The 21,865-nt window shown below is 41.6% G+C and overlaps 1 long non-coding RNA gene and 1 other non-coding gene across 2 annotated transcripts in view; both read right to left on the reverse strand.

Moving 5' to 3' along the window:
* Positions 1–21,865, reverse strand: part of LOC147574755 (uncharacterized) — a 140,160-nt gene that overhangs the window by 7,089 nt on the left and 111,206 nt on the right. Inside the window, exon 5 of the long non-coding RNA XR_015243293.1 lies at positions 21,358–21,414. This is a non-coding gene — a long non-coding RNA (uncharacterized LOC147574755). The remainder of the gene's footprint in view (positions 1–21,357; positions 21,415–21,865) is intronic.
* LOC112868765 (U6 spliceosomal RNA) lies at positions 12,159–12,264 on the reverse strand. The gene has a single exon (XR_003224358.1). It is a non-coding gene; the product is annotated as a U6 spliceosomal RNA (small nuclear RNA).

The following is a 21,865-nucleotide window of genomic DNA, read 5'->3' on the forward strand; positions in this document are numbered from 1 at the left end:
CTTCCCTAACAATAGGCAATGATTTGCACAGAGACTGCAAGCAGGAAAACAGGTGTACACTTGTGGGGTGGATGCATTTTTCTTGCTCGAGGGAGAGAATGAGGCTATCTGATTTTATTGCTTCTTCCCCACTTTCCCCCAACTTCTTCCAAATTTCCCAAAGCCTTTGTAACTTAAATATCATCCTGTTCCTGCAGGGTAAGATAAATGCAAGTTTAAACACACCTTGGGGCGCCTGGGTGGCTCAGTGGGTTGAGCGTCCGACTTTAGCTGCGGTCACGATCTCGCGGTCCGGTCCGTGAGTTCGAGCCCCGCGTCGGGCTTTGTGCTGACAGCTCAGAGCCTGGAGCCTGTTTCCGATTCTGTGTCTCCCTCTCTCTCTGACCCTCCCCCATTCATGCTCTGTCTCAAAAATAAGTAAACGTAAAATAAAATAAAATAAAATAAAATAAGCCTACCACCACATGTATGACTAAATTGAAAAGCTTCATATAAGTAGCAGTAGCTTCCATGCTGGGATTGGCTGGGTGAAATAAATAGATGACTATAAAAAAAAGACCTGAAATACATGGCCCTTAGCCAAGGGCAGCCTTTGGACTATTAACTATTCTTGAAAAATCACAAGACTATTTTACTACCATTTAAATGTGATTTATTAATGAAGAAATAACCTAGAAAAGAGGTAAATCAATCATTTTTAAAAAATCAGTCTTCCTCTGACCTTCCTCATATATTACTAGGAATGTTGAACCACTTATTGGTGGATTTCTACTATCAGTATGGCAATAAATAAGGTATATTCAACATAAAATTCATTCTGAAAACTGGGACCAAACTCATTTATTTGAATATTAATAAGTATTTAGAAAATATTTTAATAAGAAGCAACTATAAGCCTAGTTGTCATTTCCTGTGTAAATCCCTTCTGGATTTTTTTTTTTTTTTTGGCTAGTGTGGTTTTTATTATTTTTTAAAATCATGTTAAATGCATGCCATTTGTAACATGTATGGATAAAAATCAGTAATTTTATTTTGTTTGTTTGTTTTTTTAAGTTTATTTATTTGAGAGAGACAGAGACAGTGAGAGTGGGGAAGAGGCAGAGAGAGGGAGAGAGAGAATCACAAGCAAGCCCTGTACTGCCAGCACAGAGCCTGACTCAGGGCTCAAACTCATGAAATTAAGATCATGACCTGAGCTGAAGAACCCAAGAGTTGGATGCCTAACTGACTGAGCCACCCGGGGGCCCCTAAAACCAGTAATTTAAAAGTAGACTAATTATCATCAGATTAAGATATATACTTGGAATCTGATACACAGAGGCTAAATTACCCTGTGTCAACAAAAAGTAAATTAGAGACCTAAAATGATATTCTAATTTTCAGTCCAACTGGTCCCCACTAGGTCATAAATAAATCTTAAATAATAGGACAAATGCAAACTAATAGTAAATATTAGTAAACGAAGCAGGACAAATTGATGATATTGGTGCCAAAGAGATCAACATCGTTACTCCAGCCTAAATTATCACTACTTCTTTTTCTGTATTTTAGCAGCTTGGACAATCTTAGAAAAAGCAAATGCAGAAATAATCTGCTAACAAAATGGCATTTAAAGAAAAGGGTGGCAAATTTTCATTGATAATGGCCATTGTTCTTTAAATGACAGATACCCTCAGATATAGCCATCCTAAACTGAGGAATACGTTCTCTTTTCCTTAGGAAGTTGGGCTGTTGCCTCTAGGAGGTGCTCTAGTTAATTTCCTGTGACACTGGGGCTTCAGAAGCAGCTCCTTTTCATGAAGTGGCTGCCATACTTGAAAAGGGCCAAGAGGAAAGACTCAGGCAAAGGGGATCTGGGAAGGATTCAGAAGCTTATCTTTTCAATGAAATAAAATAATTATTTCCTTGATTTTTTTTTCATAATAAGTACCTCAGGAAGTATGGGCTCCTGGCATATCTGCCTTTTTTTTTTTTCCCACATTTCAGCAGCCTTAATAATTTAAAAAAAGAGAGACAGGTCAAAAATGATCAAAACTCATCTTTGGTTCTAGGAACTCTAACAGTAGGCTTTACCAATGAGCTGTGATTTCCAATTCTACCTTCAAACTATTAATTTACCATCTCCTCGTTTCTGGTCACCACTACTACCACCCTACAGATAAAGTAAAAAGAAAAAAAAAAAGTTTTCCTTTTTCTGAAGGGGGAACTTCAGTCACGTGATAACACTGTCAGCTTACTGAGAAAAAACACACCCCTTTCTCCATGCATTTAAGAAACGAATTTAATTTTTTTCAACGTTTTTTTTTTGTTTGTTTGTTTTTTTGTTTTTTTTTTCTTTTTATTTATTTTTTTTGGGACAGAGAGAGACAGAGCATGAACGGGGGAGGGGCAGAGAGAGAGGGAGACACAGAATCGGAAACAGGCTCCAGGCTCTGAGCCATCAGCCCAGAGCCTGACGCGGGGCTCAAACTCACGGACTGCGAGATCGTGACCTGGCTGAAGTCGGCCGCTTAACCGACTGCGCCACCCAGGCGCCCCTAATTTTTTTCAAATACTCATTACTTTGGCTGCTGGGACAAAGGGTCGGGCTGCAGTGAAGTGCCAAGTAACCCCTCACGTAGAAAATACCTGCTTTACCGCTGCATCTGGGAACCATCCTTGGCTCTAATGGAATATTTATGGGCTGTGATGGCAAGAGAGCAACACAGGGCAGGGAAAACAGCGACCAGCAAAAGAGGGGTTAACAAAAACCTCCTTCACTATATTGTAGGAGTTGCGTCCGTGCAACCTTCAACCTCTACCAGTTTGATTTGCATTTAGGAGATGGTGTCCTGTTATGAGGAAGTGTGACCCCAAGACCTTTCACTTGACCTCTCTCTGCTAATTCTAGCAATGTGCAATAAGACTTTCCACCAAAGGGCAGCCAAAGGTGGAACGGCCAACTAGAAATTTCATTTCCCAACCAAGGGAACATTTCAATTTCTAGGAAATCAATTGAGCTTCTATTAAAAACAATGACACATCTATGTGCTTTCCACAAATAGGTTGCTTCTTGTTGGAAGGCAGGAAGCTATCCTCCCCGGAGCCTCTAGATGAGCCCTGATTTATCCCTTCTGCACCAAGAATCATGTGAGCTGAAAGGTCAGGCAGTTAAAGATTTATGCTTTGTTTTATAAGATTGCTCAGAGAGAGACTCTTTTCCCTCTCTTGTTTATTTTTTATCCTCCCCAGCCTGTCGTCCATTTTTCTGCCCAAACTAGACCATAGAGAGGGAAATGGGAAAATGTCCTGTACAATGAGCCCAGGAATTCGCCATGTCCCCAGATGGCAGGATATGTGAACCAATGAGGCTAGCCTCCCGTGGCCAGCCACCACAACCCACCCAGAAGGGGGTACATGCATCACTGTGCCTTGTAAATCTTTTTTAACCTCAGTTCTGAACTGGGATTTATTTGTTTTTCTAGGCAGATAGATCTGGCTCTCTCTGGGCCCTACAAAATGATCTGTCACTGTCTACCCTGACAGTCTGTAATAAAGTCAGCTTGCAAGGTCTAGCAAATGGATGCCGTATCTTAGATCATGTTAGGTTTTTTTCATTTATTAGATTCCCATCTTAGGCCACCCAGACATTGGTCTTTAAAGCACACATCTCCATCTCCTACCCTGGGACATCTGTCTGAGCAGGGCATTATAGAGGACAAGGGCTATGTGTGTTTATCATTTGCTTTCTGGGTATTCTCATTAATGCCTATTATTATGGACATGGTAATATTTAGGGAAACAACTAGTCCATAAACTGATAGCTGAGAACCAGGAAAAAATTCTTCAGAGGCTAAAAATTTGGAACCAGTGTGTTAACCTTATCAAACTCATTTGTTTCTCTCCAAATCTGTGTCTGATCTTTTTTCCTGTTTTATCTAACAATATCATCATGACCCCGTGAACAGAGCTAGAAATCCATCAGTGTGCTTTGACTACTTTTCCCCCTTTATCTTCCTATCCAGTTGTCTCCATATATTACTGATTGGGCCTGGAAATGGCCCCTGCATCACTGCAGCCCTCTGTCATCTCTCATTTGGATTATTTTGATAACCTTGGATCTGACCTCCCTGACTCTGGTCCTTTCCCATTATAGTCTATATCCCTCCTGCACAGCCCATGAATCCCAACACATCACACTCCTCTCTAGACCATCGATGCCTAACCCCCCCCTTTTTTTTTTTCTAATACAAAGTCCAAAATGCTTAGGAGGGCATCCCTTCACTCTCTAGACTCACTTGTTGCCATCCCCTTCACTCACACTCGTGGGCTTGCTCTAGTGCCCCTGCGTCCACCATGACCTTCCACATCTCCACGCATCTATTTCAAAAGTTCCCTCCATCTGGAATGTCCATCCCCCTTCCTTAACTCAGAAAAACAAACATACAAATAACAATTGGATTTAAGCATCTATTTCAAATGTCATCTTCATGAAGCACCCATCCCCCAATGCCTTCAAGAAGAATTAATCTGTTCTGTCCTCTTTCTTCTGGCACTGCCTCTTTATTCATCTGCTAGGGAAGTACATATACCTCTGCTTTACAGAAACTTGCAAGTGTTTCTTATTTTGCTCATGGAAGACCAAGAAAGAACTGTCTGAAGTCAGAGTGTATCCCTTTCACATCTCTACCCCTAGTAACGGACCCAAGTGTTTAGCCATTGAGGCTAGAATACTCCGATCAGCTGAAGGAACAGGACAAATAATTTAATTAATAACCTGAAAATATTGGCTTTACAAAAGATTGCTTGAGAAGAATTACATAGATACCGTCTATGTATTTTCTGAAGGCTTATAATCTATAGTATTAAAGTCTATAGTAATTCTACAGCTTAAAGTCTATAGTATTTTCTAAAGGTTTATAATCTCAATCACATTCAGGCACTTAAGTTTCTATTGAAGTGGGTTCCTCTCTACAATTTTTGTTCTTGCTTTATAATCTCACAATATTTAAATATTATAATATCAGGGGTGCCTGGGTGGCTCAGTCAGTTCCGTGTCGGACTCTTGATTTCGGCTCAGGTCATGATCTCACAGCCATGAGATCAAACCCGGCATCGGGCTCTGCACTGACAACATGGAGCCTCCTTGGGATTCTCTCTCTCCCTCTATCTCTGCCCTTGCTCTTGTGTACTCTTTCTCAAAATAAATAAGCATTGAAAAAAAAAAACTTTAAATATCATAATATCAAATTTTAAGTCCTGAGACTTGCAGTGACCTTATAGAGGTCAGCTTTTGATTTTTTTGGACTTTCTCTAGGTAAGTACTCTGAGATTTTTAAGGCATTTACCACTCTCTCATTGTGTACACTCTGCTGAGGCTGTTAAACACAGTTCTGGATGTTATTTTATTACTTTTTCCAAGAGCCTTTAAAATTTTTTTTGCATAGATAACACATTCCAAAAGTCTTGCTCTCTCCCCTCTCTCCACCCAATGCATTACCACCACCCCATTTCTTTTGCTTCCCTTAACTTCTTGTTTTCTATATTCTTCTAGTGTATTTCATATAAATACAAGCAAATATGGATATATAGTCTTACTTTTCCACCTTTCCCACATAAAGGTATGAGTTCGTCTAGGTCCTCTGAAAAGCTGTTGCCGGACCAGATTAAATTTAAGAATAATTCCCATAGTTAAGAGATTCTCTCTTCCCCTCTCTCTCAGCCCCTCCCCTGCTTGCTCATGCTCTCTCTCTTTCTCTCTCTCTCTCAAAATAAATGAACTTAAAAACAAATTGTTTTTTGTTTCCAATCCACTCATCACCTAAGAAATCAACCTAAGTAGTTTGGTGTATATTTTATTATTAATAATGTAAATGATGGCTGGCAGAATCTACCCCAAAATATGCCTCTTTGGCATAAGAATTATTTTGAGCTGGTTATTTTAAGAAACAGCAGATCCAGAAAAAGCTCTGAAAACAGAATGTAAGTTATCCTTTTGTAAGGGAAATTTACATTTATAAAGAGAATCTCCATTTATAAAGGGTGTCTCCCTCTCTGAACTAAAAAGAAAAGGATGGCTCTAAATCACAAGAGAATCTTATCAATGGGAAAAGGCTCAAACTTACATCTGCATAACAAACCTCATCCCTGTTTACCAGGCTTTTCCTGGTCACCTTCCCAGCTGCCCTCCCCCAAACTCTTTTCCTTTTGTCTTTCTCAGAAGATGGTATTAAACTTGAATTGGAAGAGTTACTACTCATTTTTCCCTGGGTATCTTTCAGGTATACACAACATATACATGTTAATAAACATGTTTGTTTTTCTTTCCTGAATGTGTTTCTTGTAATAGGAGTCCTATTCTAACCAAGAATTTAGAAATCAAGGGGGGGATTGCTTTTTACTCCCCTTCATCATACCTGCCAGTCCTATAAGGTTTATTGACTCACCTACTCTTTCTTTTCCCTGTTTTTTTTTTTTTTTCTTTTTTCCCAATGCAGCACTGGTGTCAGAGAAAATAAAGCAGTGTGAATACACAATACGTTTCATTTACTTATAAAACCTATACACAAATTAGAAAAAGATATAATCATTTTCTTGTACCCACCAAATTCTAGAGTATGTGGGCTCAGGAAAATCCCTTTGTACCATTACATAAGTCTATCCCATTTTGCCCTCTTCTCTATCACAGCAGACATTCCTCCCACACTTCTCAGACTTCTAAGGAAACGTCTAAAACACATGTTATTTTATGCCTGATAACATGTACTTTATTTGCATAAACATTTCTTAGTAAAATTATTATGAAGAGTGGCCCCTGTTGTCAGAGAAACCAAGAAAAAAATATCTAGTGTTCCATTTTTTCAAACTGTAGTCATTTTCTGTGCTTCTACTCTTGTGGTTACAAGACAACATCCTTCTGCAACATGGAGCTTCTTATCTTGTCCTTCTCTAGGATTTCTTGTTGGCCTATAAGTGTTCCCCTGAATTCACCAACATAAATGCAATATATTTCTAAACTAAATTGATGACATTTACCTTCCTTTGAAACTGACTTGCCTTCTGATCTAACTGCCCAACATAGGTCACTATGTTTACAATACTAAATTCTAATATGAGCCAACTTCAGTTCAAATCCAGGTGCTATTACAAACTCGAAGTGTGACTGTGGGGATGTTACGGAACCTGGTCTGGATCACCCGGCGGAAGAACCAAGTGGCACTCGGAGATCTTGGAAGGCAGAAGGTTTATTTCACACCAGCAGGCTCAGAGGAGATCACTCTCCAGAGGTCTGAGTCCTGAGCATTAAATAGAGGGAACAATTTATTGTCTGTTACTTCCACATTTCCACATTAGCAGTAATTTGGCACCTGCGGCAAGCGGGGTAGGAAGAAGAACCCCAAAGGGGAGTCTTCAGTGGGGGACTGGAATTTCCCTATTAGTCCTGTCAGGCATCTTGTAACAGATTTTTCCCTATCAGGGAAAATGTTAAAATCCTCTCTACATTAGTTTCTCATCTGTAAAATGAGTCTAGTAAGCATATTAGTTGGGGTGCCTGGGTGGCTGAGTTGATTAAGCCACCAACTCTCGATTTCGGCTCAGGTCGTGATCTCATGGTGGTAGAATTGAGCCCCACATTGATCTCTGCCCTGGGTGTGGACCCTGCTTGGGACTCTCTCTCCCCACCCCACTGTGCCCTTCCCCAGCTTGCTTGCATGTTTTGTCTCTCTCTCTCTCTGTCTCTCTCTCTCTCTCAAAAAAAAAAAAAAAAATTTATTAGCTTCATACAAATGTTTTGAGGATTAAATGAGATGATACCTATAAAGCTCATAACATTTTGCCTGAGACATAATTAGCCCTCGGTGAGAGTTAACAATTTGATGATGGGGAGGGAGGGGGAAGAGGAGGGGGACCAGAAGAAGGAGGCGCAGGATAATGTTAATGATTGTGGTGATAATGTCCTTATTTTAATGTGAATAGAGAAAGGATAGTCTGTTCTGTACTGAACATATTCTCTTTCGAGGTCACCTCTATGCCATGAAAAATGACAACACTTAAGGAAAAGCAGAGAGCAATAAAAGAAGTCATCTTCTCATATCTGAAGCAGATATCACAGTCTTATTAAAAATTTCCCACAGTAAGGAGGATGATGCTATGATGACGGGAGATTTTCTCTAAAGTGAATGTCGGCATCCTAAACCAAGTCAGACCTTTCAGTCTACTCTAGAGCATCTTTTAACATTCCCAATCCTTGTCTTTGACATAGTGTTTCTATGTTCATGTTTACATGTTGGTGCTCTACTCCACTGTGCTCTAAGAATAAAACATACGTATAAAAATGATGGCTGGCAGCCCGACTTCAAACATTGTTTTCAAGGTCCAGAGATCCAATTTCAAATTAATTGTCGTGCACAGTAAGAGGGGTCCCAAGGCCTATATCATCCAATCTTTGCCACTCACTTCCTGTGTGAACTTGAACACATTCCTTAACTTTGGGGGATCTCAGCATTTCTAAATAAGTTGGACGTAATTGTAGAGCCCACTTTTAGGCAATTAACTTGAACAGAGGAAACCTGAGAAAGGTGGAAGGGCCCACAGTAACTCTCTGTCCGAATACACACAGGCACATTAGGCGACCTACCTCAAAATATCCAATGGGTTGGACACAAGTACCAAGAAAGTAAAATTCCGTAGTTCCCATACCTCCTCACCTTCCCCCTTTAACTACAGCCACCCACCCACCTCAAAGCAGCCAGCCTCTGCTCTGCTGTCCAGCCAGCTGCTCCCTTGCTGAGTATTCAATAAACTTCTATCTCCTTTGTTCGGCCTTGGGTGAATTCTTTCTCTGCCCATGCCACTGGCTTCCACCCTATCTGGTCATCCCACATTTGGTGCCCCCTTCCCCCATCCAAGCAGGAGATCCCACAGTAATTTGGCTTGTAAATGCTTCTTTCAGTGCTATGCTTAAATCAAAAGATTGGTTGTGGTTCCTACTTTAAGGTGGCTTTGTTATTGTTAGTCTTCTTACAAAAAGTTGAGAGTCCTGCCTTGTTCTCGAATTAGCTCCTAAGACTGTAATATTTAAAAAGACCCACCCAGGGGCGCCTGGGTGGCGCAGTCGGTTAAGCGTCCGACTTCAGCCAGGTCACGATCTCGCGGTCCGTGAGTTCGAGCCCCGCGTCGGGCTCTGGGCTGATGGCTCAGAGCCTGGAGCCTGTTTCCGATTCTGTGTCTCCCTCTCTCTCTGCCCCTCCCCCGTTCATGCTCTGTCTCTCTCTGTCCCAAAAAAATAAATAAACGTTAAAAAAAAAAAAAATTTTAAAAAGACCCACCCAGGGGCACCTGAGTAGCTCAGTTGGTTAAGCATCAGACTTTGGCTGAGGTCATGATCTCACAGTTCATGGGTTCGAGCCCCAGGTTGGGCTCTGTGCTGAGAGCACAGCAGCTCAGAGCCTGCCTGGAGGCTGCTTCAGATTGTGTCTCCCTCTCTCTCCACCCCTCCCCAGCTTGTACTCTGTCTCTCTCCCTCTCTCAGAAATAAATAAACATTAAAAAAATTTTTTTAAAAGACCCGCCCATAAGAACTCTAGCTATAATTGTGAGCACATCATTATGCAAAAACTTGTCATATCCCTAAATTGTACATCTGAAACTAAGGTAACATTGTGTGTCAACTCCACTCAAATAAAAAAAATAAACATAAATAAATTTTAAAAAACCAAAAAGAACTATTATTCATCCAGGCGAAGGAAGTAACCTGCTTAAAATCAACTGTGGTGTAGGCAACTGATGCATCAGTAGAAAAACAGACCAATAAATTGAGGTTTTTCTTCCCTTTCTGATGAAAGAAACTTACAAGATGTCCACATCCTCTGAATGCTGTCCTACAAGCTGGTGTGAAGATCAGATGTAGAATCAGCATAACTGGAAAGAGGAAGCATGAAGGAAAGGAAAGGAAAAGTGATGCAGGGGGTAAAAGGTAGAAAAACCTGAAAACAAAATAATCTTTTTCTTGCCACTCAAAGCGTGGTCCTTGGACCACATATTGGCATCATCTGACAGCTGGTTTGAACTGTGGAATCTCAGATGTACTGCCGATCTATTGTACGGATAGTGGCAGTGCACAGATCCTTTGCATCTGCCAGTGTGCCCATCCTTTAGCGCTCCAAGTGCTAGCTGATAACAACTCACAGCCGACCCTTCATCTAGAGCATTATCCTTGGCCAAATGGGAGCTTCCTCACTTGGAAAGCTACAAGGTACCCACCCAACAAACTTCGGGCAATAATTGACTGGTACTAAGGGATGAAAGACTGGTTCTTGATCTTAGGGTGAGGTTATTTGTTGCCACAGGTGTTCCAAAGCTTCCCCTGGGTTCAAAGACTAAAGCTAAGTCTTTGATTGAGACCACATTCGTGATTAGCTTTTACGCCTGGCTCTATCAGGCATTGTTCACTTCTTTTCTCCTGAGAATACTCCTCTAGTGAGTTACTTGAATGAGAATCCCCATCTTGGTCTCCACTTTTAAGAAACTCAACCTCAGGTGCTTTGTATCAGAAATATATCTGAGAAGCAGAGGCTAAGGATAGACATTTCTAGTTGCATCTAACGTGCCAGCTGGATCACAGGTGGTAGGTGATGGACTGATATAGTCTCTGGGAAGCCGCAGCAGGCAACTACTAAGACTTCCCTGTGAGGAGAAGGGGATGGGATGCAGGTGGAGGGAATGCACTGCCTGGTACAATTTCCCAGGCGCTGGAGAGATATGGGGAAAGAGCAACTGCAAAGACTGTGAAATTGAGTGGCTGTTGCTAAGTAGCATTGATTTAGTGAAGAAAGAAAATGACAGGTTCAGACCTCTTAATAATTCAAAGTAAAGTGTGAGTGTCAGAGGCCTCCGTGGTAGCATTCGAAAAGATTCTCATCACCTGAAGCCAGAGGGTGGAAACAGCTGAAGATTAGACAGAGAAGTTAAGTATAATATTGGCAGAGCTTTAGAGAATTCTAGGCCTAGGCAAATCTCCTATACCAGTACAGCACCCAGAGAGGGAAAGAGTGGAACTCTGAGATTTGAGATGAAGACATGTAGGTAGATGAACCAGTGAACTTCGTATCCTTAATCTCTCTGAGCCCACCAGGCCAGCAGAAGTGGCCTACTTCTTTTGGAAGAGAGAAAACCCACCTTGTTTAAGACTCTGCAGAGGCCTCAAATGAGGTAGGTGCCAAACAAGACAACAAATAACCTCCTTAGGATCTGCTCTCTTAAAGTCCACCTGGACTTTAAATATGATCAGGCCCTTAAATATGATCAAACCTCGGCATAGCCAGCCTGGAGAAGTGCTGGATGTGTCAGGGACTAGGAGGGATTATACATCAAAGTTGCTACAGGACATGGGTAACATGTGCTGGCAGGAACCAGGAAAATATGTCTGGAAGTGAGTCTTGAAGATGCCGGATCAAGAAGGTGGCATATAAAGCTAGATGAAGGAAGATTTACCATATGAGGGAACTCACTAGTGAAACAGGATTTATTTAACTCCCTGGCAAGAACTCTAAGTGATGGTTCTACAGGCTTGGAAAAAATGACAGCTGGCATTAAATTAGAGAGGCTCTGGAAAACGGTGAGAAAGAGCTCAGTAAGGCTTAGAGAGCTAAGTATGCTAGAATGGATCTATTATATACAACTGGAAAACCTACCAGCTGGTCATTTCCTTTAAGAGGGCCTGGAGAGCACTCCACTTATTAAAGCAATAAGGAATGAACTAGGGAGGAACATCACTGCAATGCTCAGTAATGCCTGTCTTCTGTGGGCTGAATTAGTAGCTGTTACAAAACTGAGTTCCCTAGAAGCAAAGGGGATGATAGGATCTTGGAATAGCATGGTTAGCAAGGTCTGAATGGCAGCCAAGAGGGGTCTGACTTAATACGGTCTTAGAGATGCCTTGAAATACGTGGTGTTCCTAGAGGCAAGATCAATAAGCAGCCAACTGCCCAGGGTACTGTCAAATCTACATCTAAATATCTATATCTATCAGAAAAATTAGGAATAGATGAGTAGAAGGCAACACTCCCCAGTGGAAAGTCACAAACTTTTGCCCAGTTTCCACACTGGAGTCAACTCCCAGATGCAGGACCCACTGACTGAAGGAGCATCCAGGTCCAGATGATGAAGGGATCTCTGACATTGCAGCAGGTATATACATGAATCTGCATGTCATCTGCACGCAGGGGTCATGCTAATCTTCTCTGTATCTTTCCAATTCTGTATACGTGCTGCTGAAGCTAACACCAGCAATTACATACAACAGTGATTCTTCCATCCTTCCCAAGTGGGACCTATAGCCATTTACTTGGGTAATGGCACACTTGGAAAGGGGAATTTCCAGATTTTTCAAGGTTTGTCAAATACAGCATCCAAGTTCAATCTGATACCAGGAGATCCATGTGCCATCTTGCTTTCCTCTGCATTACAGTAGGGGTATAAGGAGTTCAGTTAGTAAAGGTAATAAATGGAGTTCTGACCCAGGTCTATCCCACAGGAGGGGTTATTGTCTCTATGGACCCGCTTGGTTGTCACTTCCTTGCTCCCCAAATGGGTAATTCAAGTGCACATATTTAGCAGTTAGCAGAAATTTCAAATGGGTTCCTTGACCTATAGATTAGGAATGTTTGTAGTAAGAAAGCAAAGTAGTAGCCCTTGAAATTACCCCCACCCGCCCCAGAAATTAGAGTAAACAAAAACACATGGGATACATATTCACGGTCCTATCCCAAGGTTGTGCTAATTTTCATTTGACCTCTGGCATACAACAGATTGAAGGGACCTGGATTGTGTAGGAAAGGGGAACTATTTTCCTTCTACCTATCTGAGGTTCACTGTCTGGGGCTCTGTAAATTCGCCTGACAAAAGACAGATTAACAAGAGAAAAACAGAACTTTATTAACTTGTGCACTGTGCATGTACTTGGGAGCACTCAGAGATGAGTAACTCAAAGGGGTGGTTAGAATGTGGGTTTATATAACATCTTAACAAAAGAGCAATATATTTTTAGAGATGTACAAGACAAAGGTAAGAGACTTTGAGTTCCAGGGGCAGCATTCTGTGGGAAGGCAAAAAAATGGGGAAACTAAAGGTAGATAAGGGCTAGTTGCAAGGTTTGTTATATAGATTCCTTTGGTTTCCTCTCTGGGCCGATAAGGACCTGGTTATCTCTGGTGGTTAACTTCTGTCCTTCCTGGTAGAGAAGGAAAGGGAAACACCTTTATAAATTTGTATCCTGCCTCTAAGCGAATAAGGGGAGGGCAAAGAGATACTCTTATATTTACTTCTTTTCAACTGCCTTCAGCTCAAAATAAGCCTATGCCAAAGTGGCATATTTTGAGATGGCATATTTTGCTAACCTTCAACTTTCTGGATATTTTGGAGAGAATTTACATCATGTCAATTGAAGCTGATGAGCAAGAAGTGGCAAATAGTATGGATGCCTTAGACATGCATATCCAGTCCAGAGAGTGGGGAAATATGTCATGTTTCCTACCACAAAGAATGAAACCCAACCTTTGATAGGTTCTTTTGGGTTTTGCAGGCAGTATATTCTGCATTAGGAATACAGAAACTACCAATTCACCATGTTGATTTAAAGGCTATTATCAACTTCTGTTAAGGTCCAGAAAAAAATAGTTCTCTGTAGTACTTCAGGTTTTGGTTCTGAAGTGCTGACATTTTATTTCTATGGCTCAGCAGACTCCATGATACTAGACAGATCGTGGTAGAGAAAGACATTGTGTAGGACTCTGGGAAGACCCAACAGGATGGCCACAGCAGAAACTCCTATGATTTGGAAGAAAGTCAATGTCATGTCACATGTAGCAGAAAAACTATATTCCATTCAAAAAATAGGTCTTGGGATAATACTAGATCTTTTAGAAACTGCACATCTGCCCTCGGGAATTAAGTGACTGTATGGTCAGAATTACTCATCATAAATTGGATACTTTCAGATCCACCAAATCATAACATTGGGACGTTCTAGCAGCAATCATTAATCAAGCAGATGTGGTACATGCAAAATCAGGCTCAAGGTGGTCCAGGAGACACAAATAAGGTAATGAACAGCTGTCAGAACCCATGTTTGTCTGGTGCCTTTGTCTCAGCTCACACTCTTGTCACATGGGCATTTTCTATAACTAACTGATAGGAGAGGAAATACACAAGCTTGATTCACAGATGGGTCAGTTTACTAAGTGAATGCAAACAAAAAATAAAGTATCACTGCACCATGTCACCTCTCAGGGGAAGCCCTGAAAAACCATCACGGGGAAAGCCTCCCATTTGGCAGAGCTTCAGACACTACAAGGGGTGATGCGCTTGGAATGCAGAGACAGTAGACAAAAGGGAGCGTATATATCGATTCTCAAGAAGGCAGAAATAGCTTAACTGATTGGTCAATGGCTTGTAAAGAACTAGATCAAAGGACGGGGAACAAGGAGATCTGGGGATGTGTCAGGCAAATGAACCTTTGAGAGTGAGCATAAAATATGAGGATCTTCGTATGACACATTAATGCTGAGCAGAGTGTGTCCACCTCAGAAGAGGCATTAAACACTTCACAAACAAGATGACTCAGTGAGTAGATATCTTCTAACCTTTGAGCTTGACCACTACGGTGCTTGCATGATGAACTCATAAAAAGAGCGGCCATAGTGGCAGAGATAGACTTTTTGTGAGTCAGACAGCAGGACCTCCCTCACTGATACTAACCAGTCTAATTCCTGCCCTTTTCAATATTCCACTTACTAGCAAAAGAGAACAAAATTGAAATCTCTGAAGAGTACCACCCCTCATGAAAACCAAGCAGCCGCTTGAAGCAAGTAAAACTTCTTCTTCACACTGTCCCCCAGTAGTGGCAGCTATTCATCACTCACCAAAATCAACACATATTCTGCGTTTGCCTTTTGGATCCACATGATCTTAGCTAGCACCACTATCCAAGGGCTGATAGAGTGTCTGATCTACCAACACATCGCAGACAAACACATTTTACCTAAGAAGGTGTAGCAGCAAACACTATAGTTATAAGTTTCACCCAAAATATGACCAGGGGTGCCTGGGTGGCTCAGTCGGTTGAGCATCCGACTTCAGCTCAGGTCATGATCTTACGTTTAGTGAGTTCAAGCCCCACATCAGGCTCTGTGCTGATAGCTCAGAGCCTGCAGCCTGATTCAGATTCTGCCTCCCTCTCTCTCTGCCCCTTCCCCACTCACACTCTCTCTCTGTCTCTGTCTCTCTCTCTCTCAATAATGGATAAACATTTAAAAATAAATTTTGTTAAATATGACCAAACCCTGAAGAAGCTGTGCTTAAAAGGCATAAACTTAATATAGGTATCACTTGATGAGAAGTACAAGGAATGGATAGTAAAGAATGCTGTGGTCCCCCACGCAGATGTCTTCTATTATGCAGTATACATGTGCACATTGCTTATAACAACTCATGGCTGCTCCCATCTCCAGAGAATTGCCTTTGTCCCAACAGGAGTGTCCAAACATTAGTGGGACTAATGATGTATATAGGACACCCTAAATTGCACCAACAGCACAAACATTTGGCAGACATACACGATTCCTCAAGACATTTGCAAAGTTATGTGTTAAGATGATTACTGGCAAAGATTAATCCATCAGAATTATAAGTATATATCACCAAGTGCTCACTTTCGCTTCAGGGAAATGACATATCTCAGAGAATGTATCCATTTTCCCTGTTTTATAATTGCTGGCACACACCTAAGTGGCTATACATCTTCCATTTGTCCTTTAGTGGATGGCAACATTTTGATCTTCTTTTGTTTGTTGAGTGATACCTTTTTTGCCACCTATTACTGCATTTCCAGATAATAACAACTTATAAAAAAAAGTGAAGAAAAGAAACAAAAACAAAAGCAAGTATCAACAGAGTAAAAACTACATTTTCGAGGGGAAAACATGCTTCTGAGAGTTGTAGTATACCATCTCAGAGGGCTCATCAAAGCACAAGGGCTGGGTAGAGTGTTGAATGCCAACCATTAAGAGCTTGTATGTCAAGCAGTATCTTCCAGTGGAAGACTTTGAGGTGACAGAATATTTTGATTAAGGATGACTGGCAGGGGCGCCTGGGTGGCTCAGTCGGTTAAGCATCCTACTTCGGCTCAGGTCATGATCTTGCAGTTTGTGAGAGTTCAAGCCCCGCATTGGGCTCTGTGCTGACAGCTCAGAGCTTGGAGTCTGCTTTGGATTCTGTGTCTCCCTCTCTCTCTCTGCTCCTCCCTCCGCTTGCACTCTTTCTCTCTCTCTCTTTCTCAAACATAAAGGTGACTGGAAGACATGAGAAAAAAATCAATAATACTTATAAATGATGGTTACTTTCAGTAGCACACACATTAAGGAGCTAGTAAGGGAGAAGCTCATACAGTAAGAGAAATAAGGAATTTAATAAAATCAACACACCTTACTTCCTTCTTAGGAAAGTTCTTCTAGAACTCTAGAGTTCTTCTAGAAGAAGGTTAGGAAACTGTAGTGTTCTTCCTGAATTATTATTGCAGCGGTCTATAAATATTCTATTGGTCTAAATTGGGCATGTTCTAATGTCCATCTGTTCCCCGGATAAATGATGTAGTCCCCAGTTAATACTAATTGCAAAATCACTACATAGGAAAATGGTCTGAATGATTGCAGAGAGAATGGAGTCAGCACCTATGGCTTTTGTTTACCTGGAGAAGGCTAGTGACAGGCACAAAGAAAAAAAAAAAAGGAAAAAGGAAAAAATAAATAAGCTTTATCTGCAGTCAAGGGGAACAATTAGAGTAGACCTAGTGAGAAACTGCACTAAACACGCTTCTTCCTGCAGGCGCCTGAGCCCCAGAAGAATTCTCTTGTCTCTCTCTTTCTCCCACCTCCCTCTTCTTTTTCTCCTAGACACATACACACGTGCACACACAATTTTATAATCTGATGTTTTTCATTCAAAAGACATGCATCGGGGGCGCCTGGGTGGCGCAGTCGGTTAAGCGTCCGACTTCAGCCAGGTCACGATCTCGCGGTCTGTGAGTTCGAGCCCCGCATCAGGCTCTGGGCTGATGGCTCAGAGCCTGGAGCCTGTTTCCGATTCTGTGTCTCCCTCTCTCTCTGCCCCTCCCCCGTTCATGCTCTGTCTCTCTCTGTCCCAAAAATAAATAAACGTTGAAAAAAAAAATTAAAAAAAAAAAAAAAAAAAGACATGCATCGATGTCTAAGTAGAATTACTTAATGCTTTACTCTGGCTTTGAGTTGCACCTATGAATCCATCCTATGCTAATCAACCTAATCCATGGTAATGACCCCAAGTTTCTAACAGCTAGACTCCCTATGCTAAATCTTCTGCATTGTTTTTCATAACCTAAGACCCATATTGGTTGTTTGGCAAAATAAGGTAGCCCTTGTAGGGGAAGGGGAAACAGTTCTAAGGAATTTTGTAATGTAATCAGATTGCTGTGTCGTTTTGGTGAGAAAAGTGGCAAACCAGAGAGTGAAGACTTTAGAGAAACTTGGTAGTGTAGGACTTAGCTAATTTTGGAAGACTGGTATGACGTATGGAGAGGCTGACATTTGATAAACACATTCCATGCTCCGTGCCAGTCACTTTACATTACGTAGGTTTTAGTTTTTATATTGTCTAGAAGAGATTACAGCTCAGAGAGGTTAAGTAACTTGTCCCAAACTCGTGGCTAGTACACGGTACATCCCTGGTTCAGTTCCAGAACTGTCCTTCTACACTATCATGCTGCATAAGGAGAAGTCCCTCCCCAGGGAGGGAATGCCATGTATCACACACCGATGGTTCCACCAGATAATTAAGACAAGACAAAAAAGTGCAAATGGACCTATTCCCTATCATCTTCCGTCACAGTGAGCTGGGTTGTGGGCCTGGAGGGAAAGTCTAGAGGACGGGACAAGCTAGCTCTGTGCTATAGCTGCCAAAGGAAAGACCCCTGTGAAGAAAAGACTATTAACAATCTCAGCTCCATTAAATTTAAAGCAGCTGCTAACAGTAGGGGCCTTTACATTGTCAATTATATGAATTTTCCTATTACTATGTCATACCAAAGAGCAATTATAGTACATTCATCACACACTGCTTCCGCTTCTCTGGTTCTGTCCATTAATGCCACAGTGGCAGGCCTTGGAAATCCTTGAAGACAAATCTAACATGCAGACTTTAATTGTTTCAAGGATTTGTGGTCAGAAACAACACTAGGTGAGTAGTAGGGGGTCAATTACACAATTAGATAGTGATAGGCAGGGACCAGCTGAACTCACACAACGCACAAGGTATTTATATATCAGTTCACTTTGCAAAGTGCTTTGACACCTACCATTGCACCTCGAGTTTGCTTCTATCCCATTAGCCGGCCTGAGAACTATTTAATTACCCTGCTTCTTGCACAGTTGAGGAAATGGGGACCAGAGAGTCTCTGCTGAATCAGAGCCTGAGGATGCCTGTGCACTTCTGTCCCTACTGAAGAAGCAGAGGAAGAACAAATGACCAGTCTTATCTCATCATGCCCCATAATGAAAACAAAGGAATATAATGAGGAAAATGGTCCTACAAAAAGACAGGAAAGAAGTAGGAGGAGAGCGTGGAAAGGAGACAGAAAAAGTAGTAAGCATTAATCTTACTAAGGATGGCTCCAGATTGAGTTACCTTTACTTATTTTTTAATTTTAGAGAGAGAGCATGCACGAGCAGGGGAGAAGGGCAGAGGGAGAGAGAATCTTACGCAGGTTCCATGCCCAATGCAGAGCCCAATGCAGGGCTCAATCCCACAAATCAACGCAGGGCTCGATTCCATGATCCCTGGAATCATGACCTAAGCTGAAATCATGAGTCAGACACTTAACCGACTGACCACCCAGGTGTTCCCAACTGAGTTACCTTTTTTTTTTTTTAATGTTTATTTATCTTTGAGAGCTACATATAGAGAGAGACAGAGTATGAATGGGGGAGGGATAGACAGAGAGGGAGACACAGAATTTGAAGCAGGCTCCAGGCTCCAAGCTGTCAGCACAGGGCCCGATGTGGGGCTCAAACTCATGAACCATGAGATCAACTGACTGAGCTACCCAGGCGCCCCAAGTTACCTTCATATCATTCCCCTTCAAGATGTGGTATGTGCTGTTACAACCCCACAAAGACAGAAAGACAAGCTTCCAGAAAATGAGGGAGGTGAGGAGGAGGAAAAGATAATTAGTTCTTTGTAGTAAGAACTGATTTCAGAGAAAGCCTACCTACTCCCAAAAGGCAGGTTTCCCATGGTCTCAACAGCACCAGTTTTTGTTTGTTTGCTTGTTTTTACATAAATGTGATGTGCAACACTGTGTGAGTTTAAGGTGTACAGTGTGTAACTTTGATACATTTATGTACATTTATATACTGGCATGGTTGCCAATGCAGTGATATTTATCACATTACATAATTATAGCACGGTAATTGTCTATATCATTATAATGCACGTTAGATCTTTAGGGCTTATATGCTGTTCATTACAAGTTGTACCCTTAAACACTACCACTTATCCCCCTATCCCCGGATAACCACGTTTTACTCTTTGTTTTTGGTTTTGCTTTGTTTAATTTTAGAAAGAGAGAGAGAGAGAGAGAGAGAGAGAGTGAGGAACAGGCAGAGAGAGAGGAGACAGAGAATGTCCGTGCTGAGAGCACATGGGATCATGACCTAAGCTGAAATAAAAGCACTTGGATGCTCAAGTGACTGAGCTACCCAGGTGCCCCGTTTTACTCTGCTTTTTACAGGTTTACTTTTTTTAGATTCTACATATAGGTGATATCATAAGGTATTTGTCTTTCTCTGTCTGACTTGTCTTGCTTAGCATAATGGGCTCAGTAGTTTAGAAGTCACCAGAGAAATGACCTCTGCACAAGATGGTTCCTTTCAGTTCTGTGCAATGAAGTGCTCACGGAGCACTTAAGTTCCAAATTCCTTTCTATGCACTTGGTAGACATTGAAATAAACAAGAAATGTTTCCTGCCCTTGGGAAACATGCCATTCCTGGAAGTAACCAAAACCTTGGCAAATGATTCAATATGGCATTTTAAATGCCAGAGGTGAGCTCAGGTTGCCATGGGAGCACAAAGGAGGAAGAACATCTCGATTAGCCGGGAGGAATTCTCCCAGAGCTGTCTCACATGATAGGTAAGAGCCGATAGGCTCTTTGAAAAAAGAAAAAATAGGAAGGGCTTGCCAAAGAAGGAATAGTGTAGGATACAGATTCTGCTCTATCACTTGGCCAAGCACATTATGGAAGCAAACAGATATAAGCCAGTTTCGGTGAACGGATGCTTCTCATCAGGCCACACATAACTCAAAGAAACAGGATGCTTTGGCATGGTGGTCAGAGCACCCAGGATAGAGGAGGGTGCCACACCGAACATTCCTCAGGCCCTGTGTCCTTTCTCTGGCTCCTCATATTCTCCCCATTTTCTCTTCTCTCTGCAGCTGCCCCAGTTTCCCCACTGTTACCTCAGGTTCCTGGAGACACACTGACCCCCTAACTCCTTGAAACAACTTGTGAAGAAATCTCTTAAAAATTCTCTTAATTCAAATGGGATAACCATTTCCAAGGAATTAATGATAAAAACAAACCTTAAACTTTAAAAACAATGACGGAATTTAGGATTATAAAACCAATTTACCAGGCTATCTATTACTGCATCACAAACTACCCCAAAACTTACATTACCTCAAATGACTTAAAATAACCACTCTATCCACTTACAATTTTATGAGTCAGTAATTCAGAATGAGTTTGGCTGGGTGACTGGTCTCTGATCCACATGGTATTAGCTAATGGCTGGGACTGAAGGGTCCACTTTCAAGATGGCCTCTTTACTGTATATGGGAAACTCCAGGATTCCTTGACATTCCCTCCATCTCTCCCTCTCCCTCCCTCCCTCATTCTCTCTCCATGATGTCGTATTCTCTGGGACTCATTCATGTGGCCTGGGATTCTTTCAAAGTGATTGTTTCAGGGTAGTCTCCCTGCCTGGCAGCTGGCTTCCAAGAGAGCAACAACTTAGAAGATGCCAGTCCTCCTTCAAACAGCTGACACTTGAATGATATCATTTTGCCATTTGCTATTGGTCAAAGCAGTCGCAAACCATCCCATATTCAATAGATCTCTACTCTCAATGGAGGCAGTATCGAAGAATTTATGTCCATCCTTAATCTGCCACAGTAGCTCAAGAGAAATTTGGCCAAAATTTAGCTTCATTAAACTGTGAAGCATTTGGAGCAGCCACCCCCTGGATTCTTATTTCTCATCATGATGAAGAAAACAAAAAACAAAGCTTACATCCTAAATTCCTCCTCATAAGTAGATGCCATGCTTGCAACACTCTTAGTGTGGGCCCTGCAGAAAAAAAAAAGAAGATGGGCTGTCAATTGCAAAAGAATTTACCCACAGTATCTATACCTGTTTGTCCCATTTGGACCTCCTGCGGCAGATGGAATATCGAGAGTAGACCACTGTGAGAGCCACACAATTTCCCCCCCCACACACCCCCCCACATGTCTATAAATAATTGCTAGAACTTTGCCATGGTGCTAACCTTCTCAGTGAGCCAGAATATGTAATATCACATTGAAATTCTACTCTCTGGCACATTAAGAGTTACTAGCAGAAAAATCCAAGAACTAATTTTCAGTATGTCTTTATAAGGAATTCACCATTAGAACCATTCTGAACATTGTGTATAATGTGATTAGATAGAAACGGTATTTAAGCCTTAAAAAAAAATGCTTAAGTATGTTGCCATCATAAGTAATTGATAGAGGTGAGACTAGAGCCCCGGCCATCTGAC

The sequence above is a fragment of the Puma concolor genome, chromosome D4 (assembly GCF_028749965.1).
Source record: "Puma concolor isolate L17-30 chromosome D4, mPumCon1.1.hap2, whole genome shotgun sequence".
Lineage (NCBI taxonomy): Eukaryota > Metazoa > Chordata > Mammalia > Carnivora > Felidae > Puma > Puma concolor.